The sequence below is a fragment of the Coenobita brevimanus genome, chromosome 41 (genome assembly GCF_032717465.1).
Source record: "Coenobita brevimanus isolate Jiangsu-jjx chromosome 41, ASM3271746v2, whole genome shotgun sequence".
Taxonomy (NCBI): domain Eukaryota; kingdom Metazoa; phylum Arthropoda; class Malacostraca; order Decapoda; family Coenobitidae; genus Coenobita; species Coenobita brevimanus.
In genome coordinates this window covers 6594116-6618688 of record NC_136994.1, presented here as the reverse complement: position 1 = coordinate 6618688, position 24573 = coordinate 6594116, and the positions used below count along the sequence as shown (strand labels likewise).

Here is a 24573-nt window from a genome sequence, read left to right as displayed (position 1 = left end):
GAGAGATAGATAGATAGATATATATAGATAGATAGATAGATGTGTGTGTGTGTGTGTGTGTGTGTGTGTGTGTGTGTGTGTGTGTGTGTCAAGTTATGCAAACGAGAACAATATAATGCGCCTTGGAATTTTCGAGAGGTTTTCCTATGCAGTGTTCAGTGATACTGCATGTAAGGTGCGAAACAGAAAATCAAAAGAAAAGAACGAATCGAGAAAATGAGAGAAACGGAGGAAGGGAGTGGTTCCGTGCGCGTCCTCACTAATGGGCAAAGGAGAGTTTGCCATGGCGTGGGTGACCAGGTCATGTTAGAATAAACTTTTCATTCATTCATTGCCAGACGCCATGTATCCCAGACGGGGTGGCCAATGGCTTAGAGTTAATTGTTTTACAGGGAGGGGCACTAATCCTCCACCAACCCCACTTGACACGTAGGGATGCCAACAGCATCTGGTGTTCCCAGGCGGTCACCCATCCAAGTACTAACCAGACCCAACGTTGCTTAACTTCGCTGATCAGACGGGAAGCGGTGTACTCAACGTGGTGTGGCCGTTGCGAAATTTGGAAAAATTGCTACCGAAAGTATTCGCAGCGTTAAAATGTGGCGGAAACGATAACAATAACTGCGACGATGAAGACCACAGTTGTAGTCGCTCAAGTCCAAGCCGTCTGAGAAGAAGAACAATGTAATGAAGACGAGTGACTATAATAGGACAAGTAAAAAATCCTAATTAATTGCTGGAGGTAAAAGTAAACCAGTCTAGGAAAATTACTACCCATATTATACCGACACACACACACACACTCTCTCTCTCTCTCTCTCTCTCTCTCTCTCTCTCTCTCTCTCTCTCTCGCAGGGGATCCCGTCGTTGTCCGGGCCAAAAAGGCGAACGCTCGAATCCGATTTGTTCTAGTTCAGTCTTTCTTTCTACTCCAGAACGACCATGTTCCTCTTATGCATTTGGAGAGAGATAATAAGACGTCCAAGAACCTTCTATATCAGCTTTCTCAGACTAACGCATTTTCTGTGCAAACATTATTACCGGTGACCTCAAATGACCTCCGAACGGTGACCTCAAATAACCTCGGAGGTCAACCTCACATAGCCTATGTCCAGACTGGAGGTCATGTGAGTCTCCAAACCAAACATTGGGCTCCAGGGGTACCCGGCGTTGCCCGGGCAAAAAAAGGCAAACACTCCACCGGTGACCTCAAATGACCCAGATCTGAAGTTTGAACCTCCTGATACCATCCTTGGGTCACCCTGACTCAGAATACATATGGGTCTGAGGGTTTCTGGCCCTTGGTTTGGGCATGACTGAAGGACAAACAAACAACTCGTCTCATATATGTATATATATATATATATATATATATATATATATATATATATATATATATATATATATATATATATATATATATATATATATATATATATATATATATATATAATTCTTTCCTCTTCCTTCTGCCAGTGGGTGACTCTACACTTAGTGACAAGCCAAATGGTTTCCTGTACACCAGGAAACCATTTACTACGCTGGGTGGTAGCTATATAACCAAATTTTGGCGCCTGGTGGTTTAGTGGGTAATTTCGGAGCTCCAATCGGATTGAGCGGGTGAAGGTTTATATCCAAGGGATGGTTGGGGTTTATTGCTCACGTAATGCCACTCAGGGATGAGTGAGGCTGGTCACTTTCATCATAAATGTCAGAACCAACTTGCCTAGCCCCGGGCTCCTACGCTCCTAGTAGGGCAACGTAGGATTGGATGGTGGGGATATATATATATATATATATATATATATATATATATATATATATATATATATATATATATATATATATATAATTTATTTATTTATATATATATACTGTATATATACACACACACACATATCTGCATAAGAGTTTTGAAGACAATAGTGCTCGTATTTGCGTTTGCATGAGTTTTTGTATTTTTTCATTTATTTTAGCACCACATCCTTTCTAATTATTTTTTGCATATACTCATACCATGTTTATATTTGCTTTTGTGTTATCTATGCAATTTCTGATGATATAAAAAGACATACAGGAAATACAAAACAGGAAAGTACAATACTGAAAATCAGTTGTCAAGGAAGAAGCCTTAGCCGACGAGAATATGGCCCAAAGTCCTGTGTATGTCACTTCACCAGTTCTCGATATCGCATTTACCTGTGTCCAGTTTTCAGTCATTGTGAGCCAATTTTTTCACCCAGAATTCACAGCCTCGAAATTGTTGACTAATCATGGTTTAACCCTTTCGTTTTAGTTGATGACTTTGGAATATCATGTAAGCGAAGAACAGAAGATTTTGTTCAGTTGAATGAAGTTCTAAAGGTGAATCGCTGACAAAACTATCTCTAGTATCCTTTTCCCTGCCACTGATGCGTCCAGAAATTTCATTTACGTTAATACCTGATGATTTCCTTCAGTCAAGAGAATTCCTGGCAGTCCAAGCACTAATCCCTTGAATCTGGTGACGTATTTTTTTCTCCTTGCTGCAACCAGACAGTGGTATTTTGCTTAAGAGAGACTTTCTAAATTGGAGGGGTTCGACATAGCCTTTGTTAATCCCTTCAGTACAAGAGCTCTTCACTAACTAGAATGAAATAGCCTGGAAATTTCAATAAGCGAGAAAGTGCCCCTTCAAACTGAAACGGTAAAGCCAGGCACGCGAAGGAGTAAGTTACCTGGAAACCCTTCGGCCATTTGGCAGTAACTGTGTATCTCGCAAGGGAAGCAGCCCCCGCTGTGACTGAGGGCCCGAACGCTGCATCACTTGAGCGTCCTCCCTCAGTATCGGCTGACTTGGACGCAAACTCTCTCCGGTTACGGTTCAGGTGCCTTAATGTGTATTGCTTGTTTAGCAAGTGGAAGTACTCACTGTAATGTGTGCAGATTTATTGTTAATTTGGTCCTAATTCTCACTACAGGACCTTAATCCGGTCACCTGGAGTTCTCCACCGAGACGGCAGGCTCAGGACTGGCAATTGAGGCCTGTCATGCACACCTGATTCCTGCCCTGTCTGACAGCTTGCGAGGAGCCAAGCAGGATAGACCTGAAGGCTGCATGGGGGAGGTAGTCGGACGGAGAGGAGGGTGAGAGTGAGTGGCAGGCGAGAGGAGGGATGGACGAGAGGGGCAGGCTGGAAGCAGGGGTGGAGGAGGGATGCCGGAGGGGATTAGGCATGGGGGTATGTATGGCAGGTACAAAGGAGAGGTGGAGAAGATAGGTAAGCGGTAGGAGAGCGAGAAGGAAGGGAATATGGAGAACACAGATACCTGTTCCTTTCTAGCAGGTTTGTGATTATGAAACATTTATATGATATTGTTTGATACATACGCAATCTTTGTCGATATTACAAAAACATAAGTAGCATACAAGAGAGCAGTAAGGTGCAGAATGCAAAATAAATCACTCTGAAGAGGTGATAAAAAGCTTCCAAGTTAATGGGAATACGTTCCTGCGTGTAAAATCTGAGCGCGGCATAGCACTCATTCTCTCCTTGAAGCAATATATTTTTAACACAACCGGATCAGTCTAACAGAACTACTATATGCCTGACTAATCTAAACACTCAAACATTAACTGCAACTCAGAACCGTCATCTCTCTCATAGCGTCTATACTATAAGCATCTTATCTCATATATCACCACATTGACCAAAACACACTAACATAAACAAACTTAGACCTTACATGCTCTTTTAAAATAAAAATTATGATCATCACAATGCCTTCATCAGTTTTTCATTATCCATTCTTTCCCTTAAGCTGCAGATCGTCGATTGAACTATTCCCAACAAAACTAAATCTAACAGACAATATAAAACTTCAGCCCCCTACCTGCTCTCACTATATATACAGTCTGAGCACCTTTCGTTGTCATTCTCTTCTCGGTGGCATACATCTTTAACAGACCTAACGCAGTTGCACATAGCCAAACAAAAACTAAAACAAACAAACCCAGAAAGTTCCGTGTTTCAACTACGACTAAAATCAGAGCAACACATCGCCCTCTAGAGCCCCACTTCTCCCAGTACAGGTGGCCTGAATTTCTCTTGAGCCTCCCCTGCGACACCGAACATGCCTGGCCCTAATGTATCCTCGACCTATATCCCACCCATTCCTACCAGTCGTGGCCTCCCTCCCCTTTTCACTATACTACTGCTGCTGCTGCCGATGATGATGATACTCCCTCTCTCTCTCTCTCTCTCTCTCTCTCTCTCTCTCTCTCTCTCTCTCTCTCTCTCTCTCTCTCTCTCTCTCTCTCTCTCTCTCTCTCGTGTACAGCTTCCTCCCTGAATTGCCCTTCTCAGAAACCCGTCATGCCTCTTTCAGCCACAACTCCTTCCTTTTTTTTATCCTCTCACTTCCTCGCAAAATTTTTTCGATACACACTTATTCCAGTTTTCTCCTACACAGTGCGTCCCATTTTAATACTTCTTATATACTCTTTTATTTTTATTTTTCATTTTTTTCACAACTGTCACCTTCGCACTCGCTCTTTACTCTCCTTCCTGATCCCCTACCCCCTCTGCACTAGCTCGTCCTCCAACTTCATACTTCTATATAGACGGTCCTATCCAATCATGTTTCCCTGCCTCATCGTTCTTCACCTTATCTTCTTTCTCTAGCTGTCAGAAATGCCCCTCTCCCATCTGTCAACTCATTTCCTACCTGCACTCTATTACTCTTCTTCCTCCACGCTACATCTCTCGCCTCATGAATATCCCAGTGCACCTTTATTCCGCTTCTCAGTTTCTCACTCCACCAACGTTCTCCCCTCCTAGCTTCTCCTGACACTAGCATTCCCTCAACACTCCTCTTCATTCCATCACTGCTATTTCTTCTTCTTATCCTTCATTCCATCACTCCTTTCACTTCTTTTTTCCCCCTCACACTACTGTTTCCCACAGCCACACTACCCTTTCTTTACAGCACTCTTCCCTCACATTAACTCAGTCCCTTTTGCATTTCCCATCTCCCCCTAGCGCCATATTTCTATCCCTCAACCCCATTTTTACCCCTCACACCTTCATCCCTTTAACCTCATCTCTCCCCATTACACCACCCGTTACCTCTCTGAGAGAACTTCATACTCTTGTCGCTGTCACCGTTATCTCTCTTACCCTCACGTCATCCTTGCCTCTTCACACCATTCCCTTACACACACACACACACACACACACACACACACACACACACTCTCTCTCTCTCTCTCTCTCTCTCTCTCTCTCTCTCTCTCTCTCTCTCTCTCTATATATATATATATATATATATATATATATATATATATATATATATATATATATATATATATATATATATGGAGACTCTGTGGTAGAGTGGTAGAGTGTGCGTTTAGTACACGGGTGACCCAGGGTTCGCGCCCCGCCAGGGTCATAAACTTTGGGAGTGTTCACCCGGCCACGTACTGCATTGGCGGACACCAGGGGTGCTGTGGTTGAACCAGTGTCGCTTACTATAAAGTATGCTTGCACCCAGTCGGCTTGCGCGGGCCGATTACACTTGGTTCACGGACTACACACACATCCAAAGCCACTCCAACACTACAATTACACTAACAAGCACTTCTCACCCTACATACAATCTCCACTAGACAGCCTAAGCCACTTGGTAGAGATACATTGGCTGTATCGTCCCGACTTCGGTCGGGATAGGCCGGTCCTGCAGTGGATACTCAAACGGCTGATGATGATGATATATATATATATATATATATATATATATATATATATATATATATATCTTCAACACCAATCCTGACTAGCCGCTTACACGTGTCATCTGTCACATTCTGTCCCTTGTAAGTGTACACTATCGCTTCTCTCATTCACCTAACTCCCCTCATACACTCTCTCTCTATCTTTGCACCTTGCCTCTTCCCCCACACCTTCCCTCTCCTCTTGTATCTACTCTTTTCCGTATGACAGTCCTTCATCCCTTACACTTTACATTTCCTCTCACACTTTTCCTCCCGCCGCGTGTCTTGTTCTCGCCTCTCACAATATTCTTTTCCCCTCACACCTTCCAGTTTTTCCCCACATCTTGCATATCTCCAACATCTTGCCTCTGACTCATACCTTGCCCTTTCTTTCTCACTTTTCTTCTTCCCTCACACTTTTTCTCACCTTTCACACTTTTGATCTTCCTTCACATTTTCCCTCTCTCTTTACAGTTTCCCCCTCTCCTCCCTAAGCAATGTATATTTCCTTTTCTCACAAATCCTTCTTTCCTCATACTGTACTTTTCTCACCAAGCAAAAATCCTCTTCTCAACCATTTCCTTCTTTCCTCTATCTTTCCTTTGTCACATCCATTCCTTCAGCCGTACCTTCTCTCTCCCCTCACTTTTACCCTCCGTTCTGACATATCATATACACCTCATACATTGCTCTGCCCTAACAGAATCAGTCTCCCCTCCTCTCACTTATCCTTCATCCGTCACATATCTCAAGTCCATCCCATACCACTCACCCCTACATCCTTTCCCCACGCATTTTCCCTCTCCTCCTCGCGCATCCCCCTCCCCTCATCTCACCACTATCCTTCAAATACCACCTCACATCTCCCAAAGCTCCCAGAATGATCCCATCTAATCTTCCCTGGTTCATGATTTCCACCTCTTTCCTTCTACATCCTTTATGTTTACCCTTCTTCCCCTGATGCTTTTACTTCTTCCACATTTCTCTTTCTTATCTTCTCTGCACTTCAAAATTTACCGCTTCTTTATTTCTCTGCTTTGTTACACCCGCGATGGCGAAGCAATAGCTGGTGTTGTTTCAAAGTGTGTGTGTGTGTGTGTGTGTGTGTGTGTGTGTGTGTGTGTGTGTGTGTGTGTGTGTGTGTGTGTGTGTGTGTGTGTGTGTGTGTGTGTGTGTGTGTGTGAAGGAAAAAACTCAAGCAAATTTTATCGGATTTTAGCCAAATTTCATGTTGGGAATCAACAAACAAATAAACCTATTGTACTGAAAGCAACAGGCCAAAGGTCAAAGGTCATAGGGCTAAGCGAAAATGTGTCCCAGGAAAATCGACTTAAGCAGTTTTAATCCAGTTTAGAAAACTTGGGGGAATAGTTGAGGGTAAGGTAAACACGAAGTGACTCAAATTTGAGAACAATCAGCCAAAGGTAAAGGTCACAGGGCAACGTTGGATTGACCCGTGAACCTCTGTGTAAGCAAAGCACCTAAAACAGTTTGTATCTAATCTGGGCCAGACTTGGGGAATGGGTTGAGGTTTTCCAAAAACGTTGATCTGTTGTTTATGAGGAAACAAGGCCAGCGGTCAAAGTCACATGGCAAAGACAACATTTCTATTCGATATAGACCAAAATGTATGCAGGTGTTCAGGCTTACGCATGGGTGAAAAGATTCGATTTTCAACAGTCAGTCAAAGGTCAAGGTCGCAGGGAAAAGTCTAATACGAGGGTCACTGGGAGCCAACTCTGTTTTGATGTGATTTATATCAAGCTTGGTAGACTGACTGAGGTCTGAAGAGGAAAGAAGTAATTCGATTTCAGAGTAATCGGTGGCAGAGTACAAAGTCAAATATTCTGCCTTTAGGTCAGTGATTGCGTGTGTTACACTCCCTGAATGTTCCTTCCTGTTCTTTATGTGTTCCTCTCTTCTGAGCTAATGTCTTTTTTCATTTCCATCCCATTTTCTTAAATATTTTTTTTTTACTTATATCCTGGTATGCTCTCCTTGTCTACTGTCTTACTTATTATGCCATTACTATTTCGTCTCTTCTCCTTTTATCGTCCTCTTTTCCCAGCCCAGTTCTCTTTTCTACTCTTTTCTTTTAGCTTTTTTACCCCCTTATATCCAGTCCTTTTTCTCGTCCCTCCTTTTCATCTTTCGTCCCTGAGTAATCTTGTTGCCCTTTTCTCCTCGTCTTTGTTGTGCGTCTGTTCTTGCTCGCTCTTTTCCTCTTCCCAGTGTTATTGATTTTTCATCACTTTTCCTGAAGTAATTCTCTCTCTCTCTCTTTCTCTCTCTCTCTCTCTCTCTCTCTCTCTCTCTCTCTCTCTCTCTCTCTCTCTCTCTCTCTCTCTCTCTCTCTCTCTAACTTACCATAACCTACCAGCGTGTTTTTCATTTCTCCCTTCTCCTCTCCAAAAGTAATCCTGTCTCCTTCCCCTTCTACTCCTCCCTCTTCATCTTCCATTCTCCCCAGACGCTGACAAAATCTGGGGCTGACTGAATGGGGAGAGTCGCCGTAGGATCTCGCTGGATTGCTTATGTGAAACTGAATCTTTTGCTGCGAGTGCTTGCGGGTTGGGTGACACACACACTGGCTGGTCATTGTCAGAGTACGAGTATCACATTGATGATCATCCCAGTCTAGACACGTAAATAAGTTAGGCTGTACACTGAAGCTGGTGACACTTCATATATATACTGTATGTAATAAAAAGGATGTGGTAAATACGCTCCCAAACATACTCAATATGAATTTTCGGCCCTCCTCACTCCATCATCAGGTAGGCTACAGAAGTTGTCCTATACTGTCAGCAATGACATGATAAATTATCTAGTGTAAACAAGAACTTAAAAAACATGTAAAGAAACCAACCCTCCTCCCAGTATAAATGCTCAAAGAGAAATGGCAAGAACCACTCATGGTAGACGCAAGTAATTCACACAAACCCCCGAATGAAGCAACACCTTATGATCAAACACTTAACTACACTTTCCCAAACTAAAGCAAACAAACCAAAACAGCATATATTATGTTTTAACAAAAATCATCATGTATTTCTGGCTACATTAATTTCAGGTCTATACTTTTCTACTAGTAATTTCTCTTCTAGTACGGCATCACATGAAGTGTTGAATTTAGCCACCACCTGAAAATCATTATAAGAGAAACGATGGTCGTGAGTTAATGAATGCCTTCTAATAGCTGAAAATACCATCTGATGCAAATATTGTCCTGTTCTGTAGCTCTCTTCCATATGTTCAGATTTTCTTATTTTGAATGAACGACTTGTAAATCCAGTATACCCAGCCCTACAACTGGGACCTGTAACTTTGTGAACAACATCTGAAAATAGAGGAGTAGACACCCTGTCTTTGTGATTTAAAAATTCCTTATTTTAAAGTCATTAGTAAATATAATCCTATAGTTTACAGATGGGAAACTGTTCTTTAATTCTTTAAGTACTAATCTGCGAAGCTAAGAGCTAGTTTTACCCCAGAAAGGCATTTTAACATTTTAAACCAATTTTTAACCTCAAAATACACAGATTTATTTTTTAATTTGGTATAGGGGAAAACCAAATAATTTTCATCATATATATGTATCTGATAATCATTGTTCGGAAAATAATCCCTAAGTTTAACAAAATCTTCATGCAAAGTTATATTATCGCCACCACCCTTTCTCTTATAATGATTTTCAACTGACAGCTAAATTCAGCAGTTCATGTGATGCTTTATTAGGAGAGAAATTACTAGTTGAAAAGTACAGACCTGAAATTAAAGTAGCTAAAATACATAACGATTTTTGTTAAAACATAATATATGCTGTTTTGGTTTGTTTGCTTCAGTTTGGGAAAGTGTAGTTAAGTGTTCGATCATAAGGTGTTGCTTCATTTGGGGGTTTGTGTGAATCACTTGCGTCTACCATGAGTGGTTCTTGCCATTTCTCTTTCAGCATTTATACTGGGAGGAGGGTTGGTTTTCTTTTCTTGGTTTTACCTTCCAATAAAGTCCTTGTTTACACTAGATAATTTATCTTGTCATTGCTGACAATATAGGACAACTTCAGTACCTGATGATGGCGTGAGGAGGGCCAAAAATTCGTACTGAGTATGTCTGGAAGAGTATTTACCACAGTCTTTTTATTACTTCTCTAGAAGTTGCGATGTCCCAGATCGCCTGTAGATGTCTTACTTGGTGTCTTCTATCTAACTGTATCTATCTATATCTATCTATACCTAACTATACCTATCTATATCTAGCTAAATCTATCTATATCTGTCTATCTTTCAGTACATACTGTACAGAACATATACAACAAAAATGACTGAGAGAGAACGTGGCTTCCAGTGGGTGAATGGAGAAAGAAAAATTGGTGACAAGAGTTAAAGTACCTGAGAGCAGTGGCAGAATATTGAGACACATGTGCAAAAATAATTGTGAAGATGAGTAGCGCAGAGAAGGAATATGGCTGGTGCCTACTGTCACATATGCGTTTGGGACTATGCACTATAATCTGACAGGAAAATGAAAAGACAAGAGTAAGAGTAGTGGAGATGGGACTGTTGCGAAACCTTTGTGTGAGGTGCTGAGAGTGAATAGAATAGGGAATAATGTGATTAGTGAAAGATACGGAGTAAGGAAGTTTGTGGATATCAGAGTCGAAGAGAGTGACCAGATAATATGGTCATGAGTTGAGAATGGGTGTGAACAGAGTGGTGAAAGGACTATATCTGAGCAAGTTTGAAGGTGCGGGGAGGCGTGGTAGGCGAATAAGGTAAAATATATATCATAAATGGATGTATGAGCGAGAGGTATGGAAACAGATGAGGACAGAGATATGGAATGGGACTGAATTAGCTGGATGAATTTTGTACGGATGGGTGTATGATCAGGGTTAGGCACTCCTTTTTAACTTGGCAGTAGTCAGGTTGACTCTGTCGGACAGGTGAATGTGAAGTTACACAAAGAATAAGTGTAGCAGGTGGAGCCAGGATTCCCGTGGCTTAATTGTTGAATGAATGCGTATGTGCTCATTTAATGGAGCATACTGTCGGTTATTCTCCCACTATCAGTTTTTCCCTTTCCTGGCTTCCTGTACTCTACCTCACCCCACCTGCAGGCAGAAAAAGTGGCAGGATGATGATAATGTTATGATGATGATGTTACGATGTTGGTGATGGTGATGGTGATGGTGATGGTGATGGTGATGGTGATGGTGATGAAGATGAAGATGATGATGATGATGATGAAGATGATGATTAAAACTTTCCATATCCCTGTGAGAAGTTTTCTTGTATTTGTCAATATTATCATTATTCTAGGAAAGATCTAAATCGCTTCCATTGGCACACCGTTTGGGCTACAGCCTTCATTCTTTGCCATGTTATAGTACTGGTCGGCTACTTCATCTGACCAAATATCCTACTGATCCGACTACCGGAACCCGGATAGGATCCGGAACAAAAAGAAAAAAAAATGACCCTATTGCGCAAGAACTACTTAAGTTAGAGGGCTGACATTTTTATGCCATTTATCTGGGACATGGTCAGAATGCAGTGCTTAATGTAGTCGAGATCGGTTCATTATTCTGGAAGATCACTTATTGTTCAAAATATCGGACTACTCCGGAAGACAGAGAAGTCACCTGGTTTTACATGAAAAATAAAGCTAGAGTCTCCAAAACTGGTGAACTTATAGGTCTTGATCACTTAAGATGACAAGCAGAGGGTCAGTGACCTTGACTTCAAGGTTCCTTTACAGCTGGACTTTTAGTTGGCAATGACTGTGGTAAGTTTTTCTTCATTAAAATTTTCCTTGGACAATTTCACGGCGTTCTAATTAGTAGTAGTAGTAGTAATAGTAATAGTAATTAGTAGGAGGAGGAGTAGTAGTAATAGTAGTAGTATTTTTATTACTACTGTTGCTGTTGTTGCTATTATTATTAACATCACCATTAAAATTAATGAGAAGCGTTGCTGTACAGCACCTCATTCTGTGTTGTGTTTTTCTTTGTTCATTTTCCGGTATAGCCGATAGTAAATTGTAAAATCAATTGCCATTAAGATTCACTTCTACAAGTTAGGCTGACTTACCAATATGTAAAAGACTGTCACAATTATCGTCACTGGCCGAGAAAAAAATGTTAATAGATAAATTTAATAATCAGTTAATTACATCATTTAATTACAGCTTAATTTACTTTAGCGTACTGTCAATTTTATATTTAGCTTACAAAAGCTCAGCAAAACGATAGGGTTATGGTGTAATTAGTATCTCATCTTTCATAATAATATTCCCCAACGACAGGTCAGTTACCCCAGCTGGAATTGAAATATTTAATGTTCCTTTTTATCACACACACACACACACACACACACACAGAAAATATTCAAGTAATTCAAGCAAATTATTGACATAAATTAATCTGGTCAATTCAGAGGATCCATGTTACGTTCATCACCAGGATATAAGTTATGTATCATTAAAAAAAATAATTATTATTATTATTTTTTTTAATGAGAGTGGGAGTGGAGGGATGGGGAATTTCTAAAGGCACTCAATCATGACAAGATGAAATAATGCATGTACACTCATCTGTCGTAACTGCATTACTGAATTATACGCACATGGATGTACGATTTATATTCATTTTTTGCAGAATTCTTTATCGTATCGGATTATATGCCTGGCCACAGAATTCATACCGTGTCATAAAATTCGAACTGAGTCGCAGAGTTCAGCTTAGTTTCAGAGATCATAAATAACGGCAGAGTCAGGATTCACACATACTTGCGGCATTTATAGGATTCACACATACTTGCGGCATTTATAGGATTCACACGTACTTGTGGCATTTATAGGATTCACACATACTTGCGGCATTTATAGGATTCACACATACTTGCGGCATTTATAGGATTCACACATACTTGCGGCATTTATAGGATTCACACGTACTTGTGGCATTTATAGGATTCACACATACTTGCGGCATTTATAGGATTCACACATACTTGCGGCATTTATAGGATTCACACATACTTGCGGCATTTATAGGATTCACACATACTTGCGGCATTTATAGGATTCACACATACTTGCGGCATTTATAGGATTCACACATACTTGCGGCATTTATAGGATTCACACATACTTGCGGCATTTATACGAGTATTTAGTGACATTCATGCACAGTTGTCAGGTTCACTTAAAGTTGCAGCATTCATACATACTGTAACCTCGGGATCAACATATAACATTGTTTTATTCATACATTTATGCAGGATTAACAGATTTTCACAACACATGTTTGCAGGATTTATACAGAGGGAATTCATACACTATTGCAGGGTACATGGTCATTATAAAGCATACACGCCCAAGATGCAGGACTTTTACATAGCCATAGGATTTATACGAGCTTCCAAAAGTTGTACATAGTCACACGATTCATACATGTTTCAGCTAATTCATCTGATTCATACATCGTCGTAGGATCAAGGATGATGATCAGAACGGTGACGTCATTTGCGCGCGCGCTCGTGTGTGTGTGTGTGTGTGTGTGTGTGTGTGTGTGTGTGTGTGTGTGTGTGTGTGAAGAAAAAGTATTAATCGGCGTAGTAACTAGTTTTGGTGTATGTGTGTGTGTGTGTGTGTGTGTGTGTGTGTGTGTGTGTGTGTGTGTGTGTGTGTGTGTGTGTGTGTGTGTGTGTGTGTGTTTTTGTGTGAATGTGTGTGTGTGTAATCGGCGTAGTAACTAGTTTTGGCGTGTGTGTGTGTGTGTGTGTGTGTGTGTGTGTGTGTGTGTGTGTGTGTGTGTGTGTGTGTGTGTGTAGGAACCGAGTATACTAGTCAAAATGGCAAGAAGTATGATGAAAAATAATTTTGTTTTCATGGTGGCTATATGGTGATAATAGGGAAAAAAAATGGTGACGATGATAGCAGTAGTAGAGATGGAAGAAATATTGGTGTGGCGCTGGTGATGATGGCAGCAGTGGTTAGAAAATTAATGTGACGATGGCTGTAGTAAGAGGGGATAACAAGGTGGTGGTGGTGATGTTAGTGGTGGTTATGGAGAATTTCGTGGAGGCGTCGGTGGTAGTGGAAAACTGTGGTGGTTGTGCGAGAAAACTATATTGATTGTGATGATGATGATGATAAGGGTCTGAGGGAATTTTAGTGTCGCTAGTAGTGATTTTGATGTTGGTGATGGCTATGATGGCAGAAATTATGTCTGACATGGTTTGATGTTGGTAGCTATAATAATCAGGTTCATTCACCAAATGGTCTGCGTCGTACCATGAATCTATTAGAGGGGGTTAATGAGATGGACTGGGTGAATATAGTGATAGGTCGGATAGGATGGCATATTCGTGTGCACTGTGACAAAGGAAGGCAAGCTTATCCTCTGAAAACTGGTATTATAGGATTAGTGGTCTGAGTACGGTAAAGGATTATTAAAGAACAAAAACGTTAGAGGGACGAGAAAATAAATGGGATGCTTCAGAGCTGTGTTGGGGAATGGAGTTGGGAGGGACCATGGAAGTACAGGCCATCGTGCAAAGTTGGGTGCTGAAGGATTAATGGTGTGAAGGCAGTGAGGGTATATTTTGAAGTTTTCTCCAACAAGACGTTGCTCTCTGATGCTTAGTGTCAACAAGGAATGTAAAAATTATGACGAAAGGTGTGGTAGTAGAAAAAACCGCGGTGATCAGAGGAGCTATGGTGATAGTGATGATGATTTTGGTGGTGATGTTGTTGTCGTTGTTGCTTTGTTGTTGTTTGTGGTGGTGGTGGTGGTGGTATTTGTGGTGGTGGTGGTGGCGCTGGCTGGGATGGTGGACCTCAGCGCGACAAGGAGAATAATGAAGCCAATTTTCCTTCCTACCTGGACCCTGAAGGTGTAATAGCTGGGGCGGCAAAGAGAGAGGCAGGGGATCAGGAAGAGGAGAAAGAAGAATGAGGTGGTGAGGAAGACGAATAGAGAAGAGACGAGTAATGAAGAGTAGGAAGAGGAAATGTACTGTAGTAGCGGAAGGAAGAGTAAGGAGGCGGAGGAGAAGAGAGATGAGGGTAGATGAGAAGGGGATTACGTAGGAGAGCGGCAGGAGAGGAGGAACGAAGAGGATGGGATGCAGGAGTTAGCAGGAAAGTAAGATCAGGAAGACGAAGATGAAGACAAGAGGTAGGTAAAACTGAGAATAGGAAAACGTAAGAGAGGAGGAGAAATATAGACCAAAAAAATAAAAGGCGGAACAGATATAAAATGAACGAGAAGGGTCAGGACATCAAGGGATAACGAGAGGAAAAAGGAAAGGGGGAAAGAGGAGGATATGAAGAAATGAAGAATATGAAGGAGGAGAGAAAAGACGTGGGAGACAAAGGAGAAGGAAGGAGTTAGGAGGGACTGACAAGGAAAGAGATGGAAAGAGGAATGAGAGGGAAAAAGGAGAAATATATGAGGAGACAGGAGGTAGGAGGATGAAATAGGAAGGAAAGACAATAGAGGAGAGAGGGGATGAAAATGAGATGACAGAATCTGGGAAAGGTGTTGGTCGAACAAGAATAACAGAAAGCATGGAATGTGTAAAGGACAAGAACAGAGATATAATATGGAAGCGCATATTATATAGGAGAGAGAGAGAGAGAGAGTCAACAAACAAGTGGCAGCGAGATGGAAGGCCAAACTTCATTATACGCCCAAAGTTTGACTAATATACCTAATATCTGACAAAGTATCCCCCGCCCCCAGGCAGTATTCATCTTGCAAGGAAACCCTGCAGTTGTGTGTGTGTGCCTCACCTGTCAGTCCCAAATGTCTGCCTCACTACTTCTCTCCCCAGTGTGGAGTACTTCACCTGTATACCTCGGGCAGAGACAGACAGACAGATATTTTGGTTCATTTCTTATGTTACAAGGTAAAGGACACAACTATAGGACAATGTTTACAAGCTGGAATAACCAAAAACTGTCCCTTGCCGTAACAATGAAATGAGTGGTTTGTCGTAATTTCAATGAAAGTGTACAATTTATCCTATTAAGTAAGAAACGTTCATTTTCCTCCTTCTTGCCATAACGTTGCAGTTCTCTTGAGTTAACAATACCGTTACAAATCACCGCAGTTCACTAGCCCTGCCTCATATGAAACGCACAATCTTTTAAATGCATGCACAACATCTGTACTGTTGGAGACGATTACTGTCACGTGTTGCCCTTGTGCTTACTTCACTGCGTTATTGGCCGAGGAGGTAGGAAGATTTTTTTTTTTTTATTATGTCTATCGTCATTGAATAGTCCTTTCACGAATTTCACTATTACCCCCTCTCATTTGTGAAAATGTCAGTATGAAGGAGTCAGTCAGAGCTTCTTGATAACTATTTTCATACCCACAACAGAACTTCATAGTTCTCCCCAGCACTCTTGTTATCGCTTGTAGTATGGAACAATGGGGAGCAACAACGAAGGGAAGATCGTCCATAAGCTATCTATGCTTTGAGGAGTTGGTTTCCTTTGGCACTGTATTTCTTTACTTCGTGTAACGTGCAAAAAAGTTAGGATGCTCTTGACATCTAAGTCTACTAATGCCAAGTCGGTTCACTTTCCCTCAGTGCGCAGGGAGGCGTGGCTTGTGTGTGACGTCAGTCGGATTAAGTAAAAGAAAATGTATAAAAGGGCAGACTCAAATTAAACATAATAAGGGAAAACGAAGAAGGGGAGGAAGAGTGGACTCGTTTAACCGTATAACATTGCAGTAGGTTTCCTCACACCCCTACACCTTCCTTCACAAATTTCAATCCCTTCCCTCACTTCGGACCGAAAATGTGTCATGATCTGGAGAGTGCAGCATACATCCACTCACCATCACCGTCAGGCGTCAACTGAACTAAGTGAACTTGGCTTTCGTGCCAGCTGACGTCACTCTGATGCTCCGCCCCCCGCGCCAGCTTGGACCCGTTTTAAATGGAAGTGATCAGACTTGGCATTAGTAGACTTAGCTTGACGTCTTGTTACTTGTGCGTCGAGGCCACGACAAATCGGCGCTTATAGTGATTCCTGCCATTTCACAACTGTTAACAAATGAAATGCTGATGTCCCCTAGGGTTACACTTTGTAAACCCAGCAGTTCTATATTTTTGGTTACATGCATTGCTTTGTTCTGTTTTGTTGATTGGTAACATATTACTTTCTGATGCGTGTGTACTGTTCCTGATTTGCTTTTTGTAGTTCGCTTTCCTCAGAAACATGCTTGACTGTGTGAACTAAATGCATAATTAGGTCTTGTATGTCTTTCAGACTTTTTTTTTTTAACTTATTTTTGTGTAGCTCCATTGAATCTGGCCAAAAAAGTGACCAGATCACAAACAGTTCCTGTAGGATTACCACATGAGATACTGAGCGGTGGCTCAGTCGGTAGAGAGGTGGTGTGCGGTCCTACCGGACCCAGGTTCAAATCTCCCCTGGGACAGGGAACAGTTTAAGGATCTGAATTTCATGTACAGCAGACTTTACCGATCTACCACAAGACCCGCCGACATGTCGTAAAAATACCCCCGCTAATACCAATACACCCTGTATGAGACAGCTCTAGCATGTATTCAGTACGGACGCTGGGTGTTAGCGCCGAAGTGGTGACATGTCGAGGTGTATGGACGTAGCATGACTACTGGGCCTTGTAGCAGGCTATGAAATTTATGCCCAGAGTCGGACACATAAAAGAGAAAATGACGATGAATTCCTTCAGACTCACTCTCAGAGAGTACCTTTATGGTTACTTTTTCTTTTTTTTTCATGTGGTCGACTCTGGGCAGACTTCACAGCCTGCTCTTAAGGCCCAGTAGTCCTCCTACATTCCACACACCCCTACATGTCACCACTTCGGCGCTAACACCCACCGTCCATAATGAATACATGCTAGGGCTGTCTCATACAGGACTGGCAGGGGTGTTTTTATGACATGTCGGCGGGTCGTCTGGTAGATCAGTAAAGTCTGTTTTAACGATATTCAAATCCTTAAACTGTTCCCTGCCCCAGCCGGGATTCGAACCTGGGTCCATTAGGACTGCAGGTCGCATCTCTACTGATTCGGCCACCGCCTCCCCCAAACTAACTAGGAAAGCTTTTAATCTTAGTTCTACGAGGCGGGTTACAACGTTGGTGTGTTCTGATATTTAACACCTCTATTGATATCACACATGTCGTTGTTCTTGAGGCCCCAGGCTTATCTGATTCCATTAAACTCCGGCCTGAATAGGTTTTCCTCCTGTAGTCCATTATCATCCTTCCACGAGATTAGGAGGGAGGGAAGGGACGTTTGTGCGGAGGGCAGCGGAGCCATTCGGTTATATCAGCATCACAGCGGGAAGGCCCTCCTTCCGATCATCATACATACAGCAAAGAATGGGAACACTTTATTTGGTGCATAAGGTCAGACATCAATACCTGAATGAGACAGAAAGGGTAATGATCAGTAGAGGAATTATTTAAGTTTCCATAGTGGCTAACATCAGCATGACGGTTGGATTCAGCCACTGAATCTGGACGTCTGGGATAACGAAGCTCCAGCCATACAAAAAGTGTGGCATTAGGCTCACCAGTTTCACATTACCGAGTGTGGAAACTTTACTTTCCCACTTGATAGTTTGCGCTAAGAATGGAAAAGGAACGGTCTTTTTCTAGGCAGGGTAGGATGAGGATAAGAAGAAACAGATACAGACTGAAAGCATAGCCGACGCATCCATTAGGGAAAAATATTTTAGGTCAAACTATGCTATCCATTCAGAAAACATACTACGGTTACCTATGGTTTTATTTTTTTTCCTGTGAGGATCTGCGTTTCACAAAGTTTGCTGCGATGGATATGGAGTATAGAAGATTGCTCTGCCTGTTTAAGTAGTTGTATATTTCTTGTATGGTCTCAGATGGCAGGAGTAGCTTTCTCGATGGATCTATTATACAGTTCTGAAAGGGAAACAATGGCAGGAGTAGCCTTCTCGATGGATCTATTATACAGTTCTGAACGGGAATCAATGGCCCACTAGGGGCTATTGTCATACCTGTCCCGGGTCTGGCTAAACGTTTTGTTACATCCCGAGGCAGGCACGTATTTGGGCAACGTTCCGGTATTATTAACACAGTATGCCTCGCCTGTCTGCCTCAACTGTCTTTCGCACCTGTCTGTCCCACTTGTTTCTCTACTGTCTGTCCGTCACCTTGTTGCCTAGACTGTTTCCTTCATCTATCTGCCTAAACTGTCTAATGAGAAGGTAGCTTAATTCCTTGACAAAAACAGTATATGCTTTGCCCCGCTCCCACACTTAACATTCTTAACGTAGCATAGTGTCTTATGTATCACGCAGTGATGTAAGTTCAGATCTTACTTTTAGTATCTTGTAGTTTTTGAAATTGTGCCAAATGGTCCAGTACAGGATAACATATAGTCCGAGGTCTCCGTGAATCTCCATGAATCCGGTGACTTTTTTACTTTCATTTTTAATTTCTTGCCTCTTGCAGACGATCTTTTGAACTTCTGCCTCTCCGTACTGAAGGAGTTAACGATGCCTATATTTAGGTTATACATTTCGAAACGCCTCCTGTCTAGTAAATAAAAGCGTCTTTATATAGCAAGAATTGAAAATGTGTCATCGGCGGCAATTAGCTAATAGATCCATCTGTTTCCAAAAAATCAATTCATTTTTATAATCACTTAGTACCAGAGACGCGATTCTTAAATTGTTTAGTGCTCTGCAGTTGTGGCTCACCTCACCAACCACTCCGTTCTCTATCTTTTTAATTTTCTCTTCTTGTCTCCAGACCCCTCCCATGTCATGTATTAGTGGGAAAAAGGGTAACAATGGAGACAATGACGATGATGATGATGACGATGACGATGACACTGATGATGGCGATGGTGCATCTTAACCTACAGTGTTCTTTGTTTCTCTCATTCTAGCCCCTCCATTTTTTTCGTGAATGTGATACACTGTCTGCATTTCTCGTACATGTCTAAATTGTACCGTATCTATCAATTTTCACCCTCGAGAGCCTGCCTCTGCCACTTGCATCTCCCCCTTGTTCATCCAATCTGCTTTATATGCATGACTTAACTGTCTGTCCCAGTTGTCAACCATCCTTTACAGCCTGTCTCTTCATTTCCGCCTCCTCTGTCCTCTTCCCCTTCCTTTTCGCTAACTTTCTCATGGCCGGAACAACACGTAAGTTATATCAGTAAGGTCAGGCGACAATATTTACCTGTTAGTGAGTAATAGGAGCAAGAATGTTAATAGTACTATCATTAACCTTTTCATGGTCGAGGTAAATGTAATGGTTTATTCCAGCTTATTGCAGACGATTATATTCAGCTGATATTAAGTTATATTAATTAATGAAAGTCAACGCATCTGTATGTCTGAAACTTCGACATCCCATCTTTTTCCTTTATTTTCCTCGTGACAGGATGCTGAAGATGAAAGGAAGAAATGAATAAGCCAAAAGTGATAGGGAAAGGAAGCAGGAATGAAATATTAAAGGGGAATGAGGTAAATGATTTGAAATGTGGGGAATGTAACAATAGGCGTGGAACTGGTCGTCAAAAAGGAAAATGAAGCGACGTACTGCAGAATAAGAAAATAAACAGAAGACCTAAGCTAAATGCAGAAGAGAAGTCACTTAAAACAGGATATGAAAAGTGAGAGAGAGAGAGAGAGAGAGAGAGAGAGAGAGAGAGAGACTGTACAGTAACCTGCACTTTTAACGAGTACAGCGGGTGGTGCATTCGGTGAAATGTTGCACCACTGTGCTTGTTTACGTCGTAGTAATAGTAAGTGGATGGGCAGACCCGTCAGAGCTTCCCCTCCGCTACAGTATCTAGTACCCACAGAAACATTGTTTTATCAAGTCATACTCTGTCTGCAAATACAAGTGTTTGCCACGTATGTAGAGTGGAAACTAAGAAGAAAAACAAATTGTAATGCCATTGGATCCCATTGTTTCTCTGACAGGAGATGACTGTGAGGCGAGGTGGAACGGAAGAGAATGGGGACACGTAGTGTGGGATCATGTATCGAAGCTGTCGTGTTTTGTTTAGAATGATGAGGGGTGTGATTATACAGATGTTCTGAGGTGATCTGTAACTCTTTTGTAATAACGTGTATTGGATGAATGTTGGAGTCTCAATGTTCGTAATACAATGTAGTGAACAAATGTAGGTGAGCATAAATTTTAGGTGTAATGTTCGGTGTCTCGAAATGTGGTTCACCTGACTCTAGTGAGTGTGCGACACAAATGCTGTAACATTTTTGTGGCTGAAGCAGGGTGGTAATAACTGATTCATGGTTATGCATGTGACACAGCGGTCATACCTTGTTGTGCATCATCCAGTCTGTTTTATTGTAAGGAAAAACAATCATTATATTCGCAAAACAATGTTATCAGTAGATGTCCTGTTGCATAGGATTATAGCTACTTTGACTGCTGGACAGCTATTGGCTTGTTGTTCAAAAATGTTGTGCAATCATCATACTGATGGATCACGCGGAGGTAATGATATACTGTGTTTGCAAAATGAACGCATATTTTGTATTATGATTGACATAACGGTGATATGGATGTTCAGTCCACAAAGGTGTCGCCTTCTTCGAGGTGCTATTTTATATTAGTCTGGTTAGCTGTGACACAACATCCACAAACACTGATCATCGTTTAATAGATTCACTCGAAAACATTCATACATTACCTTTCATACAAGTATTATACATTCAGGCTCTCCTTAGCTCTAGACTCGTTATACTATTTAATGTCTACACTCACACACTGCTCATCCAGAGGGAGCAATATTTCCTTTACTATACATGTCTGTCTGTTGTCTGCCTTTGTAAAACATGGTTTTAGAATGTGGCCACGGCTACAAAAAATATATCGGTGGCGTGGTGCTGCTGGCAGAGTGTAAAACTACGTAAAGTCTACGTGTTTTTGTGCAGGGAGTCGGTAATACACCTCGACGACTTTTTCACACTCCTGCCAAGATAGCAGCCAAAGTCGCGGTTTTGGCGACTATATTGACTGACCATTGAACACTTTATCACCTCCCAGCAGTCTGAATGAGGTCCTGTTTTCAGCCAAAGCAAACATTAAGTACCAGAATGAATTATGCAATTTTGTATGTAAAGTATACTGTAAGGTGTTTTATGCACCGTGTCATCATACAGGCTTATGCAGTATAACACAGCCAAGGATAAGCTGGACCTACGGTAGGATAAAGGTTGAGTGCTGCTGGAGAATCCAAGTAAACGTAAGCAACAATGGTGAACCAGCACCTGGATGGTAAAACCCAACCACCGCGCACTGGGCAAAATACCCACGGGTTCTGAAGCTACCCAACGTCATCCGGTAGTTTTACACAAGGTCATTGATAAGGCTGCAGTCTCGTTGTAGTGATGCGATATGATAAGGAAGTCAATATCAGGTCTCTTTACCCAGTATACGAGGAAGGGCTGGAATTTTGTGAAAAAGAGAGAGAGAGAGAGAGACTAACACACAGACAGTCTGGTGCATTCATGTTGTCATTGCAAGTTGCAAAAATACTACATAATAGACCCAGGGAAGGATAGGATGGTCCTTCTCATCCTGGGTGACCTTCTTCAGTGACGATAGCCTCATATCACCCACCTGTGACAGTGTGTGCATAACAAGCCTCCTTGTTTACAGGCTATTTTAGAGAGAGAGAGACTCTCTCTCTCTCTCTCTCTCTCTCTCTCTCTCTCTCTCTCTCTCTCTCTCTCTCTCTCTCTCTCTCTCTCTCTCTCTCTCTCTCTCTCTCTCTCTCTCTCTCTCTCTCTCTCTCTCTCTCTCTCTCTCTCTCCACACGCATTATAGTATTTAATCGTGTATCTACACTCACACACTGTTCATCCAGAGGGGCAATATTTCCCTTACCAACACCAAACATCACATACGTTTGTGGTGACCCTACTCCCACCTGCCCACCTCCTCACTCGCTCCTACTCCACAACAGTCCACTTCCACACACACCTTGCCACCATGCAAGGTGGTCAAACCATCCCACCCTCTCTGTTCCCGCAACATTTCCTTCCTCTCCTAATACCCCGTCCCACTGACCAACCTCTCCTCAAATCTCCCTCACCTACCGAATATTCTGTTCTATTTCTAACTGCTTAAGGAATATCGTTTTCAGTGTTCAGCGCCATGGCACACTGCATCACAGATATCGGTAATATCAACATCTTTTGTCGAACTTGAGGTTATTATGACTTTCGTATGATGGCTCTAAACAACCATACCATAACGACGTTTCGCTTCCCATCTACAATCACCATCACCAAAGTGCCCGGTCATTACACTTCATGGTATTTTAGATCCTGCCTCCCTTTGTCCTCCGATTGATATACTATATGAGTCCATTGTTTGTCATGAAATTGCAAGTATAGTATCGGGCCAGGATTCACTGTTACAGAGACAAGGACCATCCTATCCTTCCCTGGGTCTATTATGTCGTATTGCAGCAACTTGCAATGATCCCCTGAATGCACCAATCTGTCTGTCTGTCTGTCTGTCTGTCTCTCTCTCTCTCTCTCTCTCTCTCTCTCTCTCTCTCTCTCTCTCTCTCTCTCTCAAAATTCCAGCCCTTCTTTGTATACTGCTCCAGCTTATCCTTGGCTGTGTTATACTGCATAAGCCTGTATGATGACACGGTGCATAAAACACCTAACAGTACTTTACATACAATATTGCAAAATTCTTTCTGGTACTTAATGTTTGCTTTGGCTGAAAACAGGACCTCATTCAGACTGCTGGGAGGTGATAAAGTGTTCAATGGTCAGTCACTATAGTCACCAAAACCGCGACTTTGGCTGCTGTCTTGGCAGGAGTGTGAAAAAGTCGTCGAGGTGTATTACCAGACTCCCTACACAAAAACACGTAGACTTTACGCAGTTTTACACTATGCCAGCAGCACCACGCCACCGATATATTTTTTGTAGCCGTGGCCACATTCTAAAACCATGTTTTACAAAGGCAGACAACAGACAGACATGCATAGTAAAGGAAATATTGCTCCCTCTGGATGAGCAGTGTGTGAGTGTAGACATTAAATAGTATAACGTGTCTAGAGCTAAGGAGAGCCTGAATGTATAATACTTGTATGAAAGCTAATGTATGAATGTTTTCGAGTGAATCTATTAAACGATGATCAGTGTTTGTGGATGTTGTGTCACAGCTAACCAGACTAATATAAAATAGCACCTCGAAGAAGGCGACACCTTTGTAGACTGAACATCCATAACACCGTTATTTCAATCATAATACAAGATATGCGTTCATTTTGCAAACACAGTATCTCATTACCTCCACGTGATCCATCAGTATGATGACTGCACAACATTTTTGAACAACAAGCCAATTGCTGTCCAGCACTCAAAGTAGCTATAATCCTATGCAACAGGACATCTACTGATAACATTATTTTGCGAATATAATGATTGTTTTTCCTTTCAATAAAACAGACTGGATGATGCACAACAAGGTATGACCGCTGTGTCACATGCATAACCATGAATCAGTTATGGCCACCCTGCTTCAGCCACAAAATGTTACAGCATTTGTGTCGCACACTCACTAGAGTCAGGTGAACCACATTTCGAGACACCGAACATTACACCTAAAATTTATGCTCAACTACATTTGTTCACTACATTGTATTACGAACATTGAGACTCCAACATTCATCCAATACACGTTATTACAAAAGAGTTACAGATCACCTCAGGACATCTGTATAACCACACCCCTCATCATTCTAAATGAAA

General features: G+C 41.8%; 1 non-coding gene across 1 annotated transcript; it reads right to left on the bottom strand.

Moving 5' to 3' along the window:
* Positions 1-436: 436 nt before the first annotated feature.
* LOC145397571 (5S ribosomal RNA) lies at positions 437-555 on the bottom strand. The gene has a single exon (XR_013896996.1). It is a non-coding gene; the product is annotated as a 5S ribosomal RNA (ribosomal RNA).
* Between the last annotated feature and the right edge of the window lie 24018 nt (positions 556-24573).